The sequence below is a fragment of the Ursus americanus genome, chromosome 11 (genome assembly GCF_024610735.1).
Source record: "Ursus americanus isolate L20-20 chromosome 11, mUrsAme1.1.p, whole genome shotgun sequence".
Lineage (NCBI taxonomy): Eukaryota > Metazoa > Chordata > Mammalia > Carnivora > Ursidae > Ursus > Ursus americanus.
This window is the reverse complement of record NC_142137.1, coordinates 41,238,323-41,245,859: the sequence shown is the minus strand read 5'-3', so window position 1 is coordinate 41,245,859 and position 7,537 is coordinate 41,238,323.

The window sequence follows — 7,537 nt, the reverse complement described above, 5'->3', positions numbered from 1 at the left end:
TTCTAACCACAACAAAGGGGTCCTTTGAGAGTTCTAGTTTATTCGTCGTCTGAAGGGTTGAGCAATTTAATCGGAAAAAATAGATCTTAATTTCCTTTGGACCTATTTTTCTTAGACTAGAGCCTAGGAAGCTGGAGGAAGAGATTAATCAGAAGAATCGAAAACTAAAGGAATGGTTTATCTTATTGCATTCCTGTGGTTTTAAACGTCAAAACCTTGGCAGTATCCTCCATTTCATTTTAGCGTGTACATAGTCTTTCTCGGAACTGACTGTATTTTCTCAATTTATAGTAAAATGAGGAAGGTGGAATAGCATGCGTTTTGTCTTTAAAAGAGTACATATTCCAACATTCCATGTATCTTACCTGCAGTGCTGTTGCATTTTGAGATGTCATTAACTGTTTACTTAGGTTGGAAATTTTTACTGTCTGTTCCGCGCGCGCGCACGTGTGTGTGTGTGTGTGTGTGTGTGTGTGTATAAACATATACATGTTTACATTTTCTTTTCTTCTTCTGAAATCAATATATTTCAAGGTTCTTATTCATATGTATCAGTATATAACTAGTTCTTAGAGAGTGCCAATGATGCTTAATGTAATAAAAACAATATTTTTTATAACTTCTGTAAGTGTATTAACGTTGAAGAGTATGTTCTCCAGCTTTAAGCTTAATCCTCTGTCTTTATGTTCTCCTTAGCCATCCAGTTTTACCTCTCTATCCTATACACCCCATGAATAAATAATACCAAAAATTTGACATATACTTGAAGATTCCAGCTTTAAGATATAATACTAATATGAGCTAACTGTGAATTACATCATTCTAAGTGATTTACACATATTAGCTCACAATAAACTATGAGGTAGGTCCTATTGTTATTCCCATTTTACAGAAACACACATAGCTGGGATTGGAATCGAGGCAGGGACCGTTAAGAGTTCACCTAATCCAGTGCTTATTTTATCAATTAAGAAATAGATATAATGAGGTTGAATGACTTACTTAAAGACTTTCCTGTTCAAGATGGAATGGGGATCAGAACACAAGCATGTTTACTGATCTATAAATTCTTTTAATTTAGAAAGAGTTATTCAGGAGTCTTCCATTGTTCTAGGTGTATATTTAGAACAGTTTCTGTAAATAAATATTATAATTGATATTCTGTCTATCTACCCATCGGCACACGAGAAATGAATTAATCAGCAATCTCACTACAATGCCCCTTCAGGCTTCAAACTGTCTCTCAGCCACACCTATAATCTTAAATCATATCAGTGAAAAGCTCCATCTTTCCATATCCAAACCCATCTTCAATTCCTCTTTCTTGTATGTCCCTTATCCACTTTGCAAATAATCTGTTGATTTTTCCTTCAAAACACATTCAGAAAATGGTTTCTTACCACATCTACTACAACCTACATCATCTTTTATTTGGGTTATTGCAATAGCCCAGGGACTGATTTTCTTGCTTTTGTTCTTGCTTTCCTTTGAGCCTATTCTCAACACAGAGGCCAAAGTAAACTTATTAGAAGAAAGTCAGATCATACACTCCTCTCTCTATTCAGAGTCTCTCATGACCTCCCAAAACAAAGTAAAAACCGAAGTCCTTAAACATGGCTCTAAGATTCTCCCCTTATTACCTCTCTGACCTCACAAACTGTTCTCTCAGCTTTGTGTTCTAAGAAGACTACTAAGCTCTCAGCCTCAGTCTTTGCAGTTGCTGTTTTCTTTGCTTAGAACGCTCTTCCCTGTAATGATTTCCTTCCTCTGTCTGTTCCCAAAAGGCATTCTTTCGGTCAGTCCTCTTCTTGCCACCCTATTTTAAATCATGGCATCCCCTATTCCCAGTATTTCTTATTCCCCTCCTTTACTTTTTTTTTCTCTAATGCTTATCACAAAGTAAGGTGTGATTTAGTTGGTTTATTTATCTTTATTGTGTTTCTCTCCACACTAGAACATAAATCTCTCTAGAGCAGGAATTTGTGTTCCCTTTTGTATCCTAACTGCCCAAAATAGTACCTGACCCATTAGAAAAACTCTATAAATATATGTTGAAAGAATGAATGAATACTGCACACACATTTATATCCCAAACAATACATAAATGAATAAAAACTTGTTTTTTGTCAGCAATTGCATATAAAGAGAATTGGCTCTATATAATAGTATGTACCCCATTTCTACCAGCCACCTGAAAGACATTGGTGAGTTTCTATCTATGAATAATACATACAGTACAACACCTCTCAACATTGTCAAGTGATTGGTTTCTGGGGCGCCTGGGGGTATAGTCGGTTGAGCATCTGACTCTTGATTGTGATTTCAGGGTGGTGAGATCCAGCCCCACATGGGGCTCTGTGCCCAGTGTGGAGTCTGCTTCAGATTCTCTCTCCCTCTTCTGCCCCTGCCCCTCATGTGCACATGCGCGCGCGCCCTCTCTCTCTCAAATAAATTTTTTTAAATAAAAAGTGATTGATTTCCAGTAGTAGTTAAAATGCCCAAACTTTCAAGTGTTTTAAAGAAATAAATCAGAGCCTAACAGATTCAAGGTATCTCTGTAATAATGTTACTGACACCAGCATTCTATTTTGTTTCATTGAATCAAAAATAAAGGAGTTGCAACAGGCTGCTAGGAAGTGCTCATTATTCCTAACCCATTGTCTATTTCCCACAAGCACAAAAAATACTTTTCATGAAAACCAGGTATGTCTCTGGGCAGCCCCACTTCCTCCTACTATCCTCCCAGCACCCAAAAGTGTTTGATGTTATTTGTTTTGCTTAATAATAAAAATATTCATTTTGTTTAGTTAATATGAGGACATCCATGAAAACACATATGAGAAAATTATGTGTTACAGTGAAAAATGTGTTGAAAACTATTGATGTAGCCAGTCTAGGGCAATGGTTTTCAAAGTGTTTTCTAGTATGCCCTGGGGGTCCTTGAGATCTCAGAGGGTTCCAGGGGTGAAAATTATTTTGATAATAATACTAAGACTCGAGCTGCCTGATTCACTCACTTCCCCACCCCCCTGCCCCTTCGTACAGTGAAGTTTTCCAGAGGTTACATGATGTGTGGTGGAGCAACAGACTGAATGTAGAAGGAGATCTTAGAATCTGGCTATATCAATTCAGCCAGGCTAAAAGAGGTTTACAAAACAAAAGATAATGCCACTCTTCTCACTAAGTAAGTTTCTTCTTGGAAAATACAGAGCTTTTTTTTTTTTCCAGAAAATATTTAGGTACTATGTTTACACTTAATGGGGTTATTATTTTTTAAGATTAGTTTATTTTAGAGAGAGGGAGCATGAGTGGGGGAGGGGCAGAGGGAGAGGGAGAGAAGCAGACTCTCCACTGAGTGCAGAGCCCAACGTAGGGCTCCATCTCAGGACCCTAAGATGATGACCTGAGCTGAAATCAAGAGTCAGATGCTTAATCGACTGAGCCACCCAGGCACCCCAGTGGGGTTATTATTTTGAAATGAATGAATATTTTAGATAGTTCTCAATTTTACTTTCTAATGAACACATACAAACAGCAGTTAATTTTGAGTCTTCTATAATTTTCAAGAGTATGAAGGAATCCTAAGACCCAAAAGTTTGAGAACACTGGCCTCAGCCAATTTCATGTACCCACTCTTTTTTTTTTTTTTTTTTAAGATTTTATTTATTTATTTGACAGAGACAGAGATAGCCAGCGAGAGAGGGAACACAAGCAGGGGGAGTGGGAGACGAAGAAGCAGGCTCGCAGCAGAGGAGCCCGATATGGGGCTCGATCCCAGGACCCTGGGATCAGGCCCTGAGCCGAAGGAAGACGCTTAACGACTGAGCCACCCAGGCGCCCCTTCATGTACCCACTCTAAGCTAGATTTCTTCCTGCATGCCAGCAATCACCTGTTAAGTGTTGTTACCAGTTGTGTGGACACAACTTTCTCATATCTCTGGAAACAGGAGAAACCAGATTCAGAAATGCACCAGTCATTATAGCTAGCCGATGAATACAAATAAAGCCAAGGGGAAGTTTTGGAATCAAACTTCTCCATCTCAATTGAAGATTTTGTTCCAAGAGCTCTGTCCTACCATTTGATGTCATTCTACTTAAAGTTATCAAATAAAATATACCTTCCCAGTAGAATTCCCTTTTAAGTAATAGTATAGTAGACAGTTTTACTTGTGTTTTTCCTTTACCTAATGTGGTAATCAATGCTCTCCTTTGACTAGTTCTCAATGTTCCTACAGCAGCCCCAGAAGTTACAACCGAATTCTGACAACTTTATTCCTCAGAAATAATGCAGTACAAACAGTCACTGTGTCAAAATTTTACAGTTTGACTGTCAAGTCAAGCATGCCTTTCCTAACTTCGGTTGTATGAACACATGGTGTATGTATTGATTTTTAGATGTCTTATATTGACAATATTAGCTATTATCTCCAAAATCCATGCTTGATTTATTGGATGACATGACCACTCATTAAGTATAGTATTGAAAGATAAGTGCTCTGTTTTATTTTTTGACAGAATCATGTGTTGTTTTAAAGCTTGATTATTATTTTAGTAAAACTGAAACTTAAAGAGTGCACCATATTACATAAAAGGAAGTAGTTTACATTCATACAGGCAGCAAATATGTTTTGCAACATCACATTTTTTTCTCAAAATGGCTAGGATTTAAGGAATCAATGTTAAATGGACTTATAAACATGTGTATTTGGGCTTTTGTTTATTTATGGAATTATATGCATATCAATTATCAGCTGAAAAAAATCATAGCCTAAAAACTTGAACTATTTTGCATAGCACTGTATCAGTCGGCGTCCTGTTTGGAATGTAGAAACCACCTTACGTATTTCAAACAAAGGAAACTTGATGCCGTGAATTGGTTGCAAGTTTTGGAAAAATAGAGGATCCAAAGAAGGAAGATGAGGATTCCATGAAATCAGTAACTAGAAAGTCACTAAGCTCTCCTGAGGTCAAAGGAGCAGAGGGTTTTCTAGTGTTCCCAAGACCTACTCCTGTGTTCCTCGAGGCCGCTGGAGCACATCTGTTTGAACTGCTACAAGAGCAAGCCAGGAGCTCATAAGCTCACCGAGGCTGCAGGGATCCAGGAACTCTTGGCCACCAGGACTTACCCACCCCTGCCACTGCCAGAGCCAGAAAAGAATCAACTTCCCCCTTCCACCTCCTGTTTGCATATGAGTATCTTCCATTGGTAGAACTACACAGGAAACCAACAGTCAGCAGCTTCTGGAAAATGACTTTCCAGCTCCCTTAGCTACCAAGCAGAATATAGACGTGCCAGTGTGAAGCTGGGCATCAACAGACAAGATATTAGCTGCTACTCTAACTATTATTGAGTTTCCCCTTTTGTTCTTCCTCATTGTCCTATGGACCCTCCATATGGGGTCCATGAGATTCTGAGAAACAACTCACCACTCTTATAAATGGAGCATGAAACTGGACTAAATCAGCGAGTATATACAAACCCCAGGCTAATGACTATAAGATGTGGGCATTTGACCTAAGACAGTGCTATCATGAAATTCTGGGACTTTTGCAGAGAGCTTTGGGATGCAGACCCTCTCCTCCTTTGGGTGGCATCAAGTGCAGAGGTTGCACCTCGGGCTGCCTCCTTCATATGGTTACCATGAGGAAAAACAGCCTGAAGATGAAACCAATAGGGACAGAACAACTGGACTGAGAGAATGCTGGAAGCCTCATGGAAGCACACTTCAAGGCTGCCTTTTTTTCTGAAGTTCTCAATTATGTAAGCTCGTCTGGCCCCTATATTGTTGAGTCAGTTTGAGTTCACTTTTTGGGTAGTATTTGCAACAAGAAACATCCTGATACATGATACAGTTCCTAGATCTGGCAATAAAGAGTCCCATACTCTAGCTGCAAACTTGTATTTCTGGCTCTCACACCGTTTCATTCCTACTAAGCCATCAGAAACAGGCAAACTGAAAAAAAAAAAAACACCCATCTGTTTTGTACAACCAATAACATCTTTCAACATTTGATAGAGTACAGAGCTTTTTAAAAAAGATAATGACAAGGAAAAATTGCATAATATTTTAAGGTTGATCAATAGATATAAGATAAACTTTATATCCACAAGAGAAGAATATACCTTATATTCAAGTACCTGTGTGATAATTATGAAACAGAAAAGGGAAGAAAAGAAACTCATGTATATGTACTTAGACTACAAAGAATATTTCAATAAGTTTCTCAGGTCATGTTTTCTGATAACAATGCAGTTAAACTGGATATTAATAAAGCTTAAATGATAGGAAAAATCACCTATCATTTCAAAGTTTAAAGTCTCTAAATCTTGGGCCAACAATAAAATCAATATTATAATTTGAGACAATCTTAAAACAAGAAAAAGAGGAACACAATGTGTCAGCATTATTTTGAACATGGGCAAAACTTACCAGAGAAAATTTCATAGTCTTATAATTTCCTATTACTAAAAATAAAGCATAAAAACAATCATTTTTTAAAAAGGACACAAGAATAGAGGAATAAAATCCTAAATATAAAAATCAAAGTAAAATTGATACTATAAAAGTTTTGTTTGGTTTAAAAATAAATGTAAAAAGATATAAACTACAAATACATATTATTAAGAATGAGAAAGAAAAACAGCCATAGATATGGAGGAAGATAGCATTACTAAATAACACTATACTAATAAATTTGAAAATTCCAGTGACATGAGTAACCTGGAACATACTAATCTTTTTTGTACACAGAGAAATTTTTCGTACACTTTGGACTAACTATGTCTTCTATGTGGAATCCTGCTATGGTCTGTATGTTTGTGTCCCTGCAAGAAATCCTAAATTCCCAAAGGTGAATTTATTTGTAGATGGGACTTCGGAGAAGACAAAGTCCTGAGGGTTGAGCCCTCACTAATGGGATTAGTACTCTTGTAAAAGATACCCCGCAGAGCTACCCAGCTTTCTGCTTGTGAGTATGCAAAGAGAGGTGTGCAGCTTGGAAGAGAGCTCTCACCCAACCTTGCTGATACCGTGATCTCGCCTTAGAGCCTCCAGAGCTGTGAGTGTTGAATCCCTGTTGTTAATAAGCTACTAGTCTGTGGTATTTTCTTACAGCAGCCCCAGCGCACTAAGACAGATCTCTCTGGATCTGTGGTGGTTCCTTCCTGTCAGTGATGTCTCAGCTTAGGTATCACCTCCTCAGAGAGGTGTTTTGTTTTTGTTTTTGTTTTCCCCTGACTACCCATAATTCCTCCACATCCCTCAGCCTGTCACTTCCTATCACATCACACTTAAAAAAATAAAAAAAAAGATTTATTTAGGGGCGCCTGGGTGTCTCAGCCGGTTAAGCATCTGCCTTTGGCTCAGGTCATGATCTCAGGGTCCTGGGAGCCAGCCCTTTATTGGGCTCCCTCTGCCATTCTGCACCCCCCCCCCCCCCGCTTTGTGCTCTCTGGCTCTCTCCCTCTCTCTGTCAAATAAATAAAATCTTAAAAAAAAAGATTTATTTATTTGAGAGAGAGAGAGAGAGCATAGGA